The sequence below is a fragment of the Schistocerca americana genome, chromosome 1, assembly GCF_021461395.2.
Source record: "Schistocerca americana isolate TAMUIC-IGC-003095 chromosome 1, iqSchAmer2.1, whole genome shotgun sequence".
NCBI classification, from domain to species: Eukaryota; Metazoa; Arthropoda; class Insecta; order Orthoptera; family Acrididae; genus Schistocerca; species Schistocerca americana.
The window spans coordinates 429,963,063-429,980,734 of record NC_060119.1 but is presented as its reverse complement, the minus strand read 5'-3'; positions in this window follow the sequence as shown (position 1 = coordinate 429,980,734).

The following is a 17,672-nucleotide window of genomic DNA, read 5'->3' as shown; positions in this document are numbered from 1 at the left end:
TTTTGTTAGCTCCCCCCGCGTGCTTAGACTTAGGCTAGACCTTGCGTTGTCGCGGAGAAGTTCATGTTTTTTTTTTTGTTTTTTTTGTTTGTTTGTTTGTTTGTAGTGACGAACACGCTAAAGTCGTTTCTTCAGTTTACTGAGGGTAGCACAATACACATCAGAGTTGAGCGTTGCACCATGCGGGAGGACATCAAACAGGATTGCCCCTGAAAAGTCCCGGAAGACCATCGCCACGACTTTAACGGCTGAGAGCTCAGCTTTGAACTTTTGCTTCGGGTGAGAGGTGGTGTGGGGCCACTCTTTGGATTGCGGTTTTGTTTCCGTTTCGAAGTGATGAACCCATGTTCCGTCGTTTGTGGCTAGTTCCTTCGGGTATTCTGTGTAAAATCGAACTGGTATCCCATCAGGTCCAGCGGCCTTTCCTCTTTTGAGCGATTTTAATTGTTTCTCTATCCCTCTGTCGTCTATTTCGCTATCTACCATTTTGTCATCTGTGCGACAGTGTAGAGAAGGAACTACAGTGCAGTCTTCCTCTGTGAAACAGCTTTGGAAAAAGACATTTAGTATTTCGGCCTTTAGTCTGTCATCCTCTGTTTCAGTACCATTTTGATCACAGAGTGTCTGGACATTTTGTTTTGATCCACCATGAGACCAAAATTTCTTAGGATTTTCTGCCAAGTCAGTACATAGAACTTTACTTTCGAATTCATTGAACGCCTCTCGCATGGCCCTCCTCACATTACATTTCGCTTCGCGTAATTTTTGTTTATCTGCAAGGCGTTGGCTATGTTCTGTCCTATTCCATTGGCATATTAAGTGACGAAGGAACAAATGACTATCTAAATTTGTCTGTACATGTCCTAATCTCTCTCGTCTTTCCATCGTCGTCGCTGCGTCAGGTATGAGATGCTAGCAGGAGAATTGTTGCAGTCTTCCTCGAATACATGTCCTCTAAATTTAGCCAACAAGGTTCTGCAGCAACTGCATTGCCTCTTTTCCAAAGATGCCCGTTTATTTATTATTCGACGGATGGATTCTTGGTGTTGAAGGGACCAAACTACGATGTCATAGGTCCCTCAATATCTTCTGTGCCATTTGGGAATAGTCCCCAAAGAGGAAGGCTACAAAAGACAACTCCCGATGCATCCTATTATATCCGAGAGTCGAGAAAACCAAGTGATACAAACAAGTAGATGTTAGAGAGGGGGCAAAGGGTGAATATGGGAGAGACGCCCCGCCCAGAAAGCATCTGGAGGCACCTGCGAAATCTCGTATGTCGGGAGAGGCACCCTTCATTACCGTGATAAAACTAGGAAAACGGACGAGTTGGTAAAATCTCAGGAAACAGAAAGACGACGCAACAGTAAACCAAAGACAGATTTAAAATAATAATAAGGATAAAAATGCGAAGGACAGGAGACAGGCTGGACCACCGAGCAAGGGCAGCCATGGGCCCCCTGGGTCGGAGCAGTAGACGGAGCCCTCCTGCAATCCCTCAAGTGGCCGACGAAATTAATGTGCCCTGCGTCACACAGAGGAATAAAATCCATGTTCACAGGTAATAAAACCGCTAGCCTACACAGTTTCTCGCCATTACAAATGTAAATGTCGTGTGACTAAGGCCTCCCGTCAGGTAGACCGTTCACCGGGTGCAAGTCTTTCTATTTGACGCCACTTCGGGGACTTGAGCGTCGATGGGGATGAAATGATGATGATTAGGACAGTTCCTGAGCGGGGAAAATCTCCGACCCAGCCGGGAATTGAACCTGGGCCCTTAGGATTGGCATTCTGTCGCGCTGACCACTCAGCTACCGGGGGCGGACGCCATCGCAGATTAAGAGGATTGGCAAATACAGCAAGGCAACATTTCAGCTTCATTACACATATATTTTTGTGCATGCATTCGTAATTTCTTCTTCAGACTGAAAATGTTAAATGTATTCATTTAGATTACTCGATACAGCTGATAGCTAACCAAATATTTGTATTTAAGCAGTTAGTGAAGTTTGTTCAATAGTCACCAATACTCTCAGATTTTGATGTCTTATTGAGCTAAAAAAACTGGCTGCTTCATATGCACACCTGACTGATTCTTCAAGAACTGGGAAAGTGCGAAGTGGCTGGCAGTGACAAAATCTCGAGAGCGCCTTTAAAAATGTGACTCTGCGTTTCTCATAAAATCCTCGATCATATCAATTACACTTTGGTAAGGGCTGTACCATGCCTGTACGATCCATGAAATTGTAGATTTCTGTTGTCATGCATATTTGATACGGACTTCAAACACTGAAAGATACTCAAGAATCGGTCTCACTAGCGTCTTGTATTCCATTTACAAATGGACTGCTCTTTTCGAGAACTCCTCTTAACAGATCTTCAGTGTTCCATTCGTGTTCCCCAGGACTACTTTCCGCTTTCTACAGTTTCAAACATCTTCTTTCTTTACCGTTAAATATATTTAAACGATTCGGCGTGCATAAAATGTTCGCCGCTAATTTTAGGATCAGGTACTATAGATTTGTTGCAGTTATTACAACACATCTATTTATATTTAGAGAGACCTATCGTTCAGCACACAAAGTGAAAGTTTCATGACAGTCGTTCTGCATTTCTTTACTGGCCTCAAAGTATAATATTTTCGTGTAGGGCACAGCATTGCGGCGAACGATCTTACAGTGCTGTTTATTCTGATGAACCATTTACATGTATTGCGAAAATTTTTTCCAGTCAGTCTTCTCACTGGTTTGATGCGTCAGCCACGAATCTCTCTCCTGTGCCAATCTCTTCACTTCAAAATAGCGTTTGCACTCTACATTTTCAGTTACATGTTGGATGCAGTCCAGTCTGTTTTTACCCTCTGATGCTCCACATGGAGCCCTAGTGGTTATCCCTGATGTCTTAACATACCTCCTATCTTCTTGTCAGTGATTTCTATTTGTATGTTTCTTCGCCAGTTCTCCAGAGAACCTCCTCATCCCGCACCTTATGAATCTACGTACATAACTTTCACCATTCGTCTGCACCACCACACCTCAGTCCCATCGATCCTGTTCTGTTCCGGCTTTCCCACAGTCCATGATTCACCACCGTACAATACCGTGCTCCGAACGTACATTGTCACAAATTTCTTCCTCAAATTGAGGTTTAAGTTTGACAGCAGTGTACTTCTTTTGGCCAGGAATGCCTTTTTTGCCAGTGCTGGTATGCTTCCTATGTCGTCCTTCCTTCGTTCGCTATGGGTTGTTTCGCTTCCAAGGCAGAATAGTTCCTTAATTTGTCAAGGTAGAATAATTCCTTAATTTCGTCTACTTCGTGATCACCAATTTTGATGTTAAACTTCTCGATATTCTCGTTTCTGCTACTCCTCATTACTTTTGTCGGTTTATTCTCAATCCATATTTCGTACTCGTTAGTCTGTTCCTTCCATTCAGCCGATTCTGTAATTCTTCACCTTCGTGAGGATAGCAATGTCACCAGCGGATTTGATCATTGATATCATTTTACCCTGAATTTAATCACACTCTTGGATCTTTCTTTTAGTTCCGTCATTTATTGAATGTGGAATGAATGTAGAATGTAGTTTATTCGTCTCATAACGTACAGATACAAATCAAAGATTTTTGTACTGGAGACACGCCAAATTACTTTAAAAAAAGGTTGTAATAATAAACACCTGTCAGCAGGCATTGCTGCATTTTTACACATGAACAATTTAAGAAGAACATATACAACACTTATGCAACTTGCAATACATCTTATACAACATATTAACAATTTATGATGCAATACGTAATCTGTATTATTTCTTTTCTTTTCAAATTGCCAAACTGGCCTGCATGAATTAAGTCTTTTTAGTGGGTCAAACACCATATTTAACAGATTTGTGTTATTTAATTTATTCTAGATTTTTAATCCCATGTACAATGGTGATCGAGCATAAAGTTTTATATTATGAGAGGTAAATTTGAAACTGTCCCTGTGACAAGTACTGTAACATCTTTGATTGCTCTTTTTAGTAATGTTTTCGTCAACTCCTTATCGGTGTAGCCACATTTTTAGCAAACTTCGGATGTGTGTCATTATTCCTCAGTGCTTCAGTATCCCACTTCCTTCCACACTGATTCTTCTGGACGATTCTTTTAAACTTAAGTCTTTTCTTCATCATTGCTAAATTGTGATCTGAGTCTATATATGCCCCTAGGTACGTCTTATGATCCAACATCAGATGTCGGAATCTTTTTGTGATCTTGATATCTCGAATCCTTTGTATCTCCGGGCCATCTCCAAGTATAACTCCTCCTCTTGTGATCCTTCAGTAGAGTATTGCAATTATCATCGAAATTTGTTGCAGAACTCAGTCTTCCTTCTCTCTCACTGCTACTACCGAACCCACATTCTCGCGTAACTCTTCCCTCTACTGCTCCCCCTACAAGCGCATTCCAGATAACCAATATTACAGATTTGCACTGAATATACATTCAATATCCTCCTATACTTTCTCTACCTCTACACCTTCGCCTGCGACATCTGAAAGTACGTACATCTGGACTATTGTTGTCGACGTTGGTTTGGCATCAGTTCTAATGAGTAGTACCCTATCAGTGAACTGCAGTGACTCTATGTCCTGCTTTCTTATCGTAACAGATCCCGTTCCCGTTACACCGTTTTCTGCTGCTGTTTATATTACCCTACATTCATCCGACCGTAAATCCTTATATTCTTTCGATTTCACTTCGCTTACCCCGCTATATCTAGACTGAGTCTTTGCGTACCTTTCCAGATTTTCTAGCTTCTTTACCACGTTGAAACTTCTGACATTCGACGCCACGACTCGAAGAACGTTACCCTTTCGTTGGTTATTCCATCTTTTTCTCATAGTCAGCTCGCCCTTGGCAATCCCCTTCCGCAGACACGAATGGGGAACTAATCCGGAATCTTTCGCCAATGGGGAGATCATCAGGACAGATTTTCAGTTATAGATCATATTACCTCTAAATACATATTGTATCTTCAGCTCAGTGGTTTCCATTGCTTTCTGCATCCTCATGTTGTTGATCATTGCTTATTGTTCCACCTTTTGGGATTAGTTTCCCACCATAAGGGCAAGAGAGTGCCTTGAAACACTGTCCGCTCCTCCGGCTTCTTTGATAAGGCCGTTGGGAGAACGAGGGGGGACTTCTCATACTGGAAGTCTTCGGACGTTATATTTGCTGATTTTTTATTGACAATTTAAGCATTGGCTGTGTTCGAACAAGGGTCCCAAACTTTTGGTTATTATTGAAATACGCTACCCCTAGGCACATGTAAATAATGAAACAATGAGTCATCAAAGCGATACGGGAGACAAAGTCCATGAAACCGAAACCACTGATAGGTACGTTGGGAACCGTTGATTACAGCGAAGCCGCACGTACGTTCAGAGTTAGTAATAGGTTTGTAAGGCGAGAATCTGCAGCTTAAGTTTTATCCGACGGGGGCCGGGGCAAGAACCTAGCAAGGCGGATGTGATGGTATTAAGAAACTGATGAGAGACTTAATGATTCAGTAACCTGTTGAAGACAAAGAGGAATCAAGCACAGCTACGCCACAGTGTCCAGGAAAGTGTTAGATTTGCGGACAAGCAGTGGCTGGATGCGATTGCCATAAATCTTCAGTGAAATGGGACAGACGCGAATGCTACTGCCGTGGACGAGCATCGCTTGGAATAGTAGCTACATGCAATGACGTCTTAGCTGAATCAAGTCTAATGAATTTATTCAGTAGTTAGGTACTACTCCCGGAGAATACGTTGTCATTTTTCCGTTCTTAGGAAGTACCGGCAAAGGATATTCATCCACGACTCTTGCGAAATGTAATGCAGCACACAGTCATAAAATGCTGCAATTTCTTGACTCGAAATTCTGCTTTTGCATTTGTTGTTTGGCGGGCTGGGGCAACACCTGAATCTGATAAACGTGCTGAAAGGGGGCAATTGTCAGTTGTGTGAGTTAGTTCATTCTAACGTCGCCGAAGTAACTTCTGTTTCGCGTTGCGCTTTGCAACGTCGTAAAGAAAGAGAGTTGAAGCAAGCAGTGGGTCTCGCACATCAGTGAACAATCCCCGCGCGTGAAGTAGCCGAAGGAACGAGTGGGAGACCGTCGATCATAATAAATCGGCGATCATTTTCTTCACTGGCACTTCCTGTGGAACGAGCAGGCTCAGATCATGTTAGGTTTCCTAATGATGAAGACAAGTTTCTTTCTATGTAAGCAAGTCTCGTTGTTAGCCGCTAAGCCGCGTGTTAACGTCAGTATCCTCTGTTGAAGGTTTCATCACGGGTCGGTGAACAAACATTGCTATTTCTGAAAATTGCAACGCCAGGGAGATGACCTAAAACTGCAAAGAAATTCATTCCACCAGTTAGGAACAAGACTACACAGAAATGATCGAATTTGGAGAATTATATACATGCACTTCGACCGTGAGAATTAAGTACGGACCGAGCGAGGTCGCGCAGTGGCTAGCACACTGGACTCGCATTCGGGAGGACGACGGTTCAATCCCGCGTGCGGCCATCCTGATTTAGGTTTTCCGTGATTTCCCTAAATCGCTCCAGGCAACTGCCGGGATGGCTCCTTTGAAAGGACACGACCGACTTCCTTCCCCGTCCTTCCCTAATCCGGTGAGACCGATGACGTCGCTGTCTGGTCTCCTCCCCCCCGCCCCCAACAACCAACAACGCAACCAATTAAGTACGGAGTGAAGTCTCCACATACTGCAATGAAGCCTAATCAGAATTAGGGCATGCGTATGCTACTCTGCAGCACACTGCTGCTCTGCGTCCACGGGTTTTGCAGTGGGAGCAGAACGAACAAGTTGCTGACAGTCCATATCCCACACACGTTTGGCGAGTGACAGGTCAGGCGAACGTGGAAGCCAGGGTAGCATTCTTCGACAATGTTTTGCACATTTCTCGCCACATGTGACCGGACATTGCCCTGCTGAAGTATGGCCTGAAGAGGGGGCAGCACCTCGCGCTCTAATCGTCTTTGACGTTGCGGTTGGTGGTCAGATTTTCCTTAATATTTATGACGCGAGATCACACATTAGACCCAGTTTTTGGAGGCCAACAGTTCCTCTTCGTTCAACCTCACTCGCATGCTGATATTGCGCCCTTTCACGTCGCCGTGGTTTACTGGTGGATTACTGGTACTTGTTTTGCACGTTTCCACTTCGTTTGGCGGCTGTGCACCAATTGAGTTTTGCGTGACACTGGCTCGTACAGTCATACAAAAGAGGGCGCCGCTGTGCCTACATGGACGCCATCTCCCTGCAGTCGTAATCACTTATTGTGACTCCTCCACTCCACGTGTCTTCCGATTTTGGAGTGATTCACAGCATTCCTTATGGCTACTGCCAGTTTTTCGAAGAGTAATCACAGGCATTGGAAAAAATATGCAAGCACTGCGAGAGATGAAGGCTTCAATTTACATGCGGGTGCTAGGTTGCACTGTTGTATTTGACCACGAACGGCGCCTGTGCAATGCCCTCAATAAGTTGCAAATGTCAGTCGTAGTCAGTGTAGTTGTGAGTGCATTATGTCGGAGCTTAGTGAATTCGGAGGTGGGCGAATTCCGGGTGCTCGTTGGTGGGTGCATGCGTAACAAAGGTAGGTGTTTGGCATTCCAAGAGGCACCGTATCGAAAATTTATACCGCGTATAGACAAAGCGAAAAACCCCTATGTTACAACGCAGACGGAAGTGTGTGATCATTGACCGTGCCAGACGGTCATCGATGAGGGTTATGACGAAACATGAGGGGACGACAGCTGCATTAGTCATTGGAGAACTGAATGTCGCCCTCATGAACCCTGTCGGCACCAAAACAACACAAAGGCAGCTCCGTAAGCTGGGAATTACAGGCTGACCTGGAATTCCAAAACTAAATCAACAATGCAAATGCCTGCAACATGAAAACGTGGCGCCGAAGCCATGAAACCTGGACTATGAAGCAATGGACGGTCTCGTAAATTGACATACGGCCGGGAGAGCGGTGTGCTGACCACATGCCCCTCCATATCTGCATCTACTGATGCCTGTGCGCTGAGGACGATACGGCGGCTGGTCAGTACCGTTGGCCTGTTCGGGCGGAATTCAGTGTAGTTTTTTTGTGAAGCAATTGAAGAAACTCATTTTGTCGTCAGATGCGTCTTTCACACTGTTTCCAACGCCACACCGAGTTTACGTCCCAAGAGTGAAACACCGCGGAGGTTCGTTGGTGATTTAGGGAACCATACCGTGATATTCGCTGGCTCTCGTGGTTACTCTGCAAGCTCACGTTACTGGCATGGATTATGTTATTATTTTGGCTGATCAGAACCAACCTATGGTGCAAAGTTTGCTCCCCAATTGTGATGGTATGTTCGAAGACGACAGGGCCACCGTTCACACAGTTCGCATCGTTCAGGATTCGTTTTTTGAGCGCGAGGATGAACTGTCGCATCTCCCCTGTTCGCCGCAGTCACCATATCGCAATGTTATTGAGCCTTTGTGGTCTACTTTGGAGAGAAGGGTGCGTGATAGATATCCACCCTCACCATCATTACTTGAACTTGTCACTGTTTTCCAGGAAGCATAGTGTAAGATTTCCTTGAAAACCACACAGGCGCAATAATATTATCTTGGAACTCTTCAAATGGTTCAAATGGCTCTGAGCACTATGGGACTTAACATCTATGGTCATCAGTCCCCTAGAACTTAGAACTACTTAAACCCAACCAACCTAAGGACAGCACACAACACCCAGTCACACGAGGCAGAGAAAATCCCTGACCCCGCCGGGAATCGAACCCGGGAACCCGGGCGTGGGAAGCGAGAACGCTACCGCACGACCACGAGCTGCGGAGTTGGGACTCTTCCATTTGGTCCGTGATTGCATAGAAAAACAGTAATGTCACAAATAGAGTCCGGCTTGATGCAAAACACCTTGTTAATCATTTATTTATTTATTATCCCAAACCAGTTTAGGCGACAAATATCACCATCATCAGTGTTTTTTTTAATGTAAAACATTCAGAAAATGGTATGGCTGTACAAACACAGTAAAACATTATTACATTTTTTTTTCTAAAGACGTAATAATGTTTTACTGTGTTTGTACAACCATACCATTTTCTGCATGTTGTAGATTTAAAAAAAAAACAAAAAAAAACACTGATGATGGTGATATTTGTCGCCGAAACTAGTTTGGGATAATAAAGAAATAAACGAATAACAAGGTGTTTTGCATCAGAGCGGACCCAATTTGCGATATTACTGTCATACAAGCGCGTTATTTATCCATTCCGAGAAAATTGGAAGGTGTTTCAACGCCAGCGTGTATCGTACAATGTATTGGGCTTGGTGACGTGTTGAGCGACAGCAAGCCACAGCAAGGGACCGTTGGGTTACGTTACGTGTCAGTCTGTTACCAGAGCCTTCATTTCGCTTCATTTGGTGGCTCCGCCAATTCACAACGGAATAGTCGGCTTAGAATCTGACCTAGACATCGGGCTACGCCACAGATCGGTGACCACAACCAAGATTTCTCGTTCGTAGGTCTCCTGTCAGACTCTGGCGTAGCCCAATGTCGGGCCCCGCCTCTGTGGTTCGGTGCCGTGGGAGCTGAGCTGGCTGTTCGGCAATGGCGCCAGGTGGGAGGAGGTGCGGAGCAGCGTGGGCCGGCGGCGCCGCAAATTTGTGGGCCGGGGTCGCCCACGGGCGCAGCTCTGCCCAAACCTGTTCCCTGCACGGAGTTCCTGCTGCAGGTTCCCACTGGTGGCGCGCGGGGTCTCTGCTGCACTCGCACTCGGCCAACTTCAGTGGCAGACGTTACAGGAGAGGCGTTCCCCGTCACAGTGTGACTAACTGCAAATATTCCGAGAGCCTACTTTACTGGAACAGCCAACCAATATATTGCTGAATGAGAATTTCACTCTGCAGCGGAGTGTGCGCTGATATGAAAGTTCCGGGCAGATAAAAACTGTGTGCCGGACCGAGACTCGAACTCGGGACCTTTCCCTTTCGCTGGCAAGTGCTCTACCATCTGAGCTACCCAAGCACGACTCACGCCCCGTCGTCACAGCTTATTTCTGCCAGTACCTCCAAACTTGGAAGGTAGGCGACGAGGTACTGGCAGAAATAAAGCTGTGAGGACGGGGCGTGAATCGTGCTTGGGTAGCTCAGATGGTAGAGCACTTGCCAGCGAAAGGCAAAGGTCCCGAGTTAGAGTCTCGGTCCGGCACACAGATCTAATCTGCCAGGAAGTTTCAATATATTGCTTCCTCCTACGCATAGGTCGCGAAATAACTACGAAGTAAAATTAGAGAGCTTAGATTTTTTTTTTTTTTTTTTTTTTTATAGAAACGTGTAACCCCTCCACTTTTTTATAGAAAGTTCCACTGTCACCTCTGGAAAAGGATTAGTATTTATATCACGGCTTGACGGGATGCGGAACTGAGATAACCCATTAATACGGTACAGCGTAGGAAATAGTACACAGAAAGTGATTAAGAATAGTGGCTTTAGTGCAGAGGGGAAAATGTGCCACAGCAAGTACCGTGGGAAGAATGCTCTGCTACTAGAGTTGCCATGTGTCCAGCTTCAGCCAAACGTGTCCGGCCAAATTTATACAGCTGTGACCTGTCCGGCCTTTTTTAGGCTTTTAATCGATGAAATAGAGTACTCACAACTAAGTGCAGTTCCAAGCTATCGACGTAGGGAAATAAGTACTAGGGGGAATAAGATGATTTATCATAGGGACAAATACATTCTATTCTTATGTTGTTGTTGGGTTGTTTTTGGGGTTGGAGACGAGACAGCGACGTCATCGGTCTCATCGAATTAGGAAAGGACGGGGAAGGAAGTCGGCCGTGCCCTTTCGAAGGAACCATTGCGGCATTTGTCTGGAGTAATTTAGGGAAATCACGCAAAACCTAAATGAGGATGGCCGGACACGGGATTGAACCGTTGTCCTCCCGAATGAGAATCCAGTGTGCTAGTCACTGCGCCACCTCGCTCGGTATTTTCTTATGTCTATATCCAATGTTTTTCTTCATAGGCCTTGGCGATACGTGCTTAACACACACTGACACAACCACGCTACGCGCAGAGCAAGCGAGGCAAAGTATAAGGGGCGATCAGAAAGTTTCTGTTGGAGGCCGTACAGTCCACAATCGTTGTGTCAATCAGGCAAGATGCCCGTGAGCAGCGAGGCAGTCATCCTAGCGACGCACAGGGTTGAAGATAGCTGTTTGGTGAAACGCCGTGTCCTTCTGCGTGAAGAAGTCCGTATCTGTTTGCTCCACATCTTCGTCAGACAGGAATCGTCGGCTCTTCAAGGGCTCTTCTAAGGGACCACAGGCGTGATAATCGCATGCGGGCGAGGCCAGGACTATAGGGCGTATCCTCCAATACCCCCCACTTGAATTTGCTTAACTTCAGCATTACGACATTTGTGTCCTGTGCCGAATCGGGGCAGACGATGCCACCTCGCGACGCCCCGCTACGCTTGCGCATCGCCCCTACCCGTGTTGAAACGGAAGACCGAACGAGGCTTTTGAAGAAGTTGCTCAGTTAAGACGACTCAGCACATCGCTGCTACCGTAAGTCCTAAATTAAAAGGATACTTACTCATTTTATTTTTAGTTTAACCACGTTGGACGGTTGTAGCGCTACTGGTGGACTTGTGCTGCCGGCAGTGGCAGTTAGTGGATGGCTGTAAGGGTATGTTAGTAGTGGGTGGGTTGCCATTATTGGCCGACTGGGATTTCTCCTGGGCCAGCTTCGGCGTCCTCGTTGTTGTAAGATACTAACGTCGTCATCAGAGTGGTTAATTTGGTCATAAAACTGGCCGCTCAGTTTAGAATGACGTGCGGGTTTGGTTTAGCGTCTGTGTGTTCGGCTTGGTCTGTCACAACCAGTGGGACTAGGCTGCACGAGCGCAGCTGGCAATGCCAACCAGATTCACTGAATCGCGTTGTCTGTGTACTTAGTTTATGGGCAATGTTTCGCCATCGTCAGTGGGTTCATTTATTTTCTGTCAGATGACACGTAGAGAGATTTTGCATGATACAGTCGTGAGATGATGGTATTTATATTCGTAACATTATTCACAGAAAATATAAAGCTTAGTTTAATATACTGAAGTTTGTGTAACTGTCTGACATTTGCAATATAGTTGAAATTTTTGCTCCCGTTTTTAATCTGCAGTTAATCGGGATTTCTGAGTATTATGTTACGTATATTTACCGAAATGTTAGGCGTTAAACGAAAGTATTGCTTTTTTATTTCATCGCTCTGCTAATGATAGTTTCTATAACTACAATTATTTTATATTCTGATGCCAACACTGATTTCTTATTTTCGTTCTTCAACTGTCGTTTACGGATCTGATATTTGTGAATGAACTTTGTCTATTTGGAGGCTGCATGTGTAATTCCTATCAACAAGTAAGTAGACACAAAGCTCCTAAGCATGAATTCATTCAGAGTCCCGCAAGGACATGTTTCGACACCTGGTTTGACATTGTGTTCCCGTTTTAGTGAAGTGCTACGTCGTGTTGTACAAATGACAAAGACTCCTGTCTTGTTACACACAAGGCATATCTAAATATGTTTGACACGGGGATAGCTTCCACTTAAAATAGTTATCCTTTCACAAACTTCACACTGAGGTAGGAAGAGCTATATTTTTTTTAAAAAAAACATAGTTTATATAAAATATTTTGAGAACACAATGCATCCTAGAGTTTAACTGGTCTTTCAGAAATTTATATTGTTACATATACGACGCGAAAATGATACAGTTGGACAAAATTACGATCGTGGTGAATAAACACATTTAAAGACAATCCTTCCTAAAAAAAAAAATTGCGGAACTGTGAACATAACTAAACAGAAAACAAAGCATTTGACACAGTCCCATGCTGTCATTTACAAAAAATAGCTCACTGAATATGTCACAAGATTTGCTATCGGATTCAAAACTTCCTTGCAGTCAGAACTCAGTATATCGCTCTTAATGGAACAAAATCGAAAGATGCAAAGATAATTTCAGAAGTGCTCCAAGGAAATGTGATAGATGATTACTGCTTAAAATATATACAGGGTGTCTCAAAATTACGCTGACAAAGTTCGATGCGATGCAGAAAATGAGGGTAGGAAGTGGTGCCCAGGAAAATCATCCAACGATGCAACAGAGCATCGAAGTTACAGGCGTTGGTACCAGTATATCTATGTATATTTGATTTATTGTTGTGTTTATACAGGATGATTCCGAGATTGTTACAAACTTTCAGGGTTGAAGGAGGAGGATGAACGTATTGTTGGAAGACGCTTTGACTGTCACCCATGAGGAGTGAAATGAGATGTCAGGGTGACAGTAGATTTGCTTTATTAACTTGTTTATTCTGGCCGTCTGCAGTAGTAAACGAGGAACAGCTTGGTGGAGACGTCCAGTCGCCTTTCATGCAAAACAATTGACTTCTACATCTACATATATACTCTGCTAGCCACCAAGCGGTGTGTGGCGGAGGGCACAATTCGCGCCAAAGTCATATCTCCCCCCTCTGTTCCACTCGAGGGTCGCGCGAGGGAAAAACGACTGTCTGAACGCCTCAGTACGAGCTCTAATTTCCCTTATCTTTGAATGGTGATCACTGCGCGATTTGAAAGCTGATGGTAATAATATATGCTCTACATCCTCGGCGAAGACCAGAATTCGGAAGTTAGTGAGCAACCACTTCTTCTTAGCGCGCCGTCTATCTGCAAGTGTGTCCCACTTCAAACTTTCTACGAGATTTGTAACGCTCTCGAGATGGCTAAATGTACGTCGCGGATCTTGCCGCTCTTCTTTGGACCTTCTCAATCTCTTGAATGATACGCAACTGGTAAGGGTCCCATACAGACGAACTCTAAGACTGAACGAACTAGCGTATTGTAAACTATTTCCTTTGTTGAAGGACTGCATCGCTTCAGGATTATACCAAAAACCGCAATCTAGAGTTCACCTTGCCCGTCACTTGTGTAATCTGATCATTCCATTTGAGATCATGTCGAGTAGTCACACCCAGATATTTGATGGATTTACCGCTTCCAAACCTGGGCATTTATTTTGTACTCGTACATTAATGGGGATTTTCGCCTTGTTATACGTAGTAGGTTACACCTACTAATGTTGAGAGATAAGTGCCTGTCATTACACCACGCATTTATTTTCTACAAATCCTCATTGATTTGTTCACAACTTTCGTGTGATACTACTTTTCTGTAGACTTCTGGCATTGCTGACAAATTAGCACCAAGCGTCACGTCAGTCAAGTGCTGATGTCAGCAATGTCTATGACAGTGCAGGTGCAGCTGGTGAGACTGCGGAGGAGACCGTGAACTCCCCTCCAGCGAGCTGGCAGCTCTCTGCCCTGGCGGTGGCTGCTCCCATGCCTCGGGCTAGTCTGCCTGTCCCATGGTTAAACAGCAGATCCCTCACTGCATTCCAGGATATTGCTCCAGGTGTCACAGGCCGGTTGTATACACTAGGATACTGAGACGAGAATATCTTAGTACACTAATGGCTGAGTACGCATACTCTTCAGACTATGTTCGTTTAGGGCTTAAGGCACGTACTCGAAACAGTTCCATAGTGGCAAATGAGGAAAGGTTTCCATCGTTCTGCTAGTGTAGTGAGCATCGGCTGTTACTATACCGTGTTAAGCTGGCTCCCAATCTGACATACGTTTTGACTGAGTACAGTCGATATGCTACAGTATCAATAACAGTTATGAGAGCCTAATCTGGAAACGAACAATCGAAAGCTATAAGTGAAAATTGTTCTGATACCTCGTCGAATACATGTAAAGGTACTATTGTTGTTAAGATTGTATGGTAGGTAATTTTCCGAGACGGTTGCATGGACCAAAATGAGAAAAAAACTCTCTTAAGCAGGGACACGAAAATGCATACTCAAGGAGCTATGAGCACTTGTTCAGTAGAGGACAAGTTTCACTGCAGGAAAGATAAAGAAGTGCTCATAGCTTCTCTTGTACTCATTTCAGAGTCCGTGTTTACTTTTTCTCCTTGTTTTGGTCCATGCTACCACCTCTGGAAGTGTCCTACCCCACACTCTTAGCAAAAACAGTACCGTTACATGTATTTCACTGTCAGAAGTATCAGAACGATTTTCGATTGTAACGTTCGACTTGTTCGTTTCCAGAGCAGGGTTCCTTAACTGAGATTGAAACATGTATACTTCTGCATCATCACTGAAAGTTTGTAACATCCTCACGAAATCACCCTGTGAAGACATTAACGTATTGCACATACATATGAGAAGAAATTCACAACAGTAACTACCGTAAAATATCTGGAAGTGACCATCTGGAGCGACCTTAAGTGGAATGACACATGAAATAAAAGCACATACCAGTGTGAAATTCAGAGGAATAATCCTAAGGAAAAGTAATTCATCCATGAAAGAACTGGCTTACAACACACTTGTTAGATAGATTGTTGAGTATTGTTCATCGGCCTGGGGTCCTTGCCAGAGTGGATAAACAGCAGTTACACGAAATTCAGCCAAGAGCAGAAACTTTCGTGACGGGGTCGCTTAGTAAGTACGAGAGTGTTATGGAGACGCTAGAAGAGAGGCGTGGTGCATGACGGAAAGGTTTGTTGTTGAAATTCCGAGAGAGTACGTTCCGGGAAGAGTCAGACGACATACGTCTTGCGACATTACCACAGCGAGAACATCCAAGAAAAAAGAGCTAATGTCGTGGTTTACCGACAGTATTGTTCCCACATGCCATTCGCGAATGGAACAGTGAAAGGGGTGGCGGGGGGGGGGGGGGGGCGCAAATCAATTAGTGGTATCAGAAGTACCCTCAGCCACATACCGTGAGATGGCTTACGGAATGGAGATGTGGATACATGTTAGTCTGTATGGGGGAGGGGGCGGGGGAGCTGTTGTGGGGTGGGGTGGGGTGGTGTAATAAGTGTTGACGCCACTTGAGTTAGGCCGAGAAGCAGCTACTTTGCGACCAGAGATCGCAGCAAGAGACGTCTACTTCGTCTGTGACCATCGCATTTCGTGCAGTCGCATTACAGGAGTAGACGAAAAACACGTGAACGGGATGGCGGAGGAGGAGAAAAAAAGAACACACGGCGGCGAGGAACGAAGGGTTGCTAATTACGGGACAAACTCGGAACGCGGCGGCGATAAAGCGGTCGATTTATCCCGGCACCAGAAGGCGTAGGTTTATTTCTCTCCCACTGGTCGCTAAAACAGCGGGAGCTGCAGTTCGTCCGGCGGCGAGCACGCCCGTTAACCGAGTCCCTTTGCGTGCTGGCGCGTCTTTCTTTTTCTCTCGCCGCTTCTTTACTTTTTTTCCGACTCGCCTCCGGCCGGGGGAATCTGTTAGCGGCTGCCGATGGGACGATAGCAGCAGCAGCGGCGTGGAGGTCAGCGCAGCGCTACGGCGAGACTGGCCAGCGCCGTGCAGAGGCGGCGGCGGGGTCGGTAATGAGGCCGCAGGAACCGCCACTGGCAGGCACAAAGGCCGCCAGCGCCGGCTGACCGACTGCGGCGAGCGGTGGCGGTGGCGGCCGAGGGGCAGGGGAAGGCGAGACGTGGCGTCGCACCGCCCATTCCGTCTCTCTAACGGCAAATCCTATTCTCTCGATCTTCCGCAAGGACTTGACCCTGCGGGCTGTTCCTACTTGGTAGCTCTGTTGATAGATTTGCTTCTCGGCTGGCCCTTCCGGTTGTTCAATTTATCATGACCCCCAAAATAATGTTATGTCCAGAACCAAAATAAAAAAAAAATATTAAGCAAATTTTGTTCAGCTTCCATGGGAACATGAACCAGTACCACTGCCTTTCTTGCAGGTTTGTTCTTTCAAAAGATGTGAACAGCAGTATCGTGCCTTAGTGATTAGCGTTTATGTTTAGGAAGAGAAAGATTTGTCTCTGTTCCGGTTGCCAGGTGTCCGGCTTTATCTGGACATGTCCAGCCAAATATACAGCGTAGTCCGTTGATAGTGACCGGGCCAAATATCTCACGAAATAAGCATCAAACGAAAAAAATACAAAGAACGAAACTCGTCTACCTTGAAGGGGGAAATCAGATGGCGCTACGGTTGGCCCGCTAGATGGCGCTGCCATAGCTCAAACGGATATCAACTGCGTTTTTTTAAAATAGGAACCCCCATTTTTTAAATTACATGCTCGTGTAGTACGTAAAGAAATAACAATGTTTCAGTTGGACCACTTTTTCGCTTTGTGATAGATGGCGCTGTAATAGTCACAAACGTGTAAGTACGTGGTATCACGTAACATTCCGCCAGTGCGGACGGTTTTTGCTTCGTGATACATTACCTGTGTTAATGGACCGTTTACCAGTTGCGGAAAAGGTCGATATCGTGTTGATGTATTACTATTGTGATCAAAATGCTATGTATGCTGCCCGGTATCCTGGACGACATTACGTTACGTTATGTAAGGAAACAGGAAGTGTTCAGCCACATGTGAAACCTCAACCACGACTTGCAACAAATGATGATGCCCGAGTAGGTGTTCTAGCTACTCTCGCGGCTAATCCGCACATCAGTACCAGAATCTCAAAAACGTCGGTGTTGAGAATGCTACATCAACATCGATTG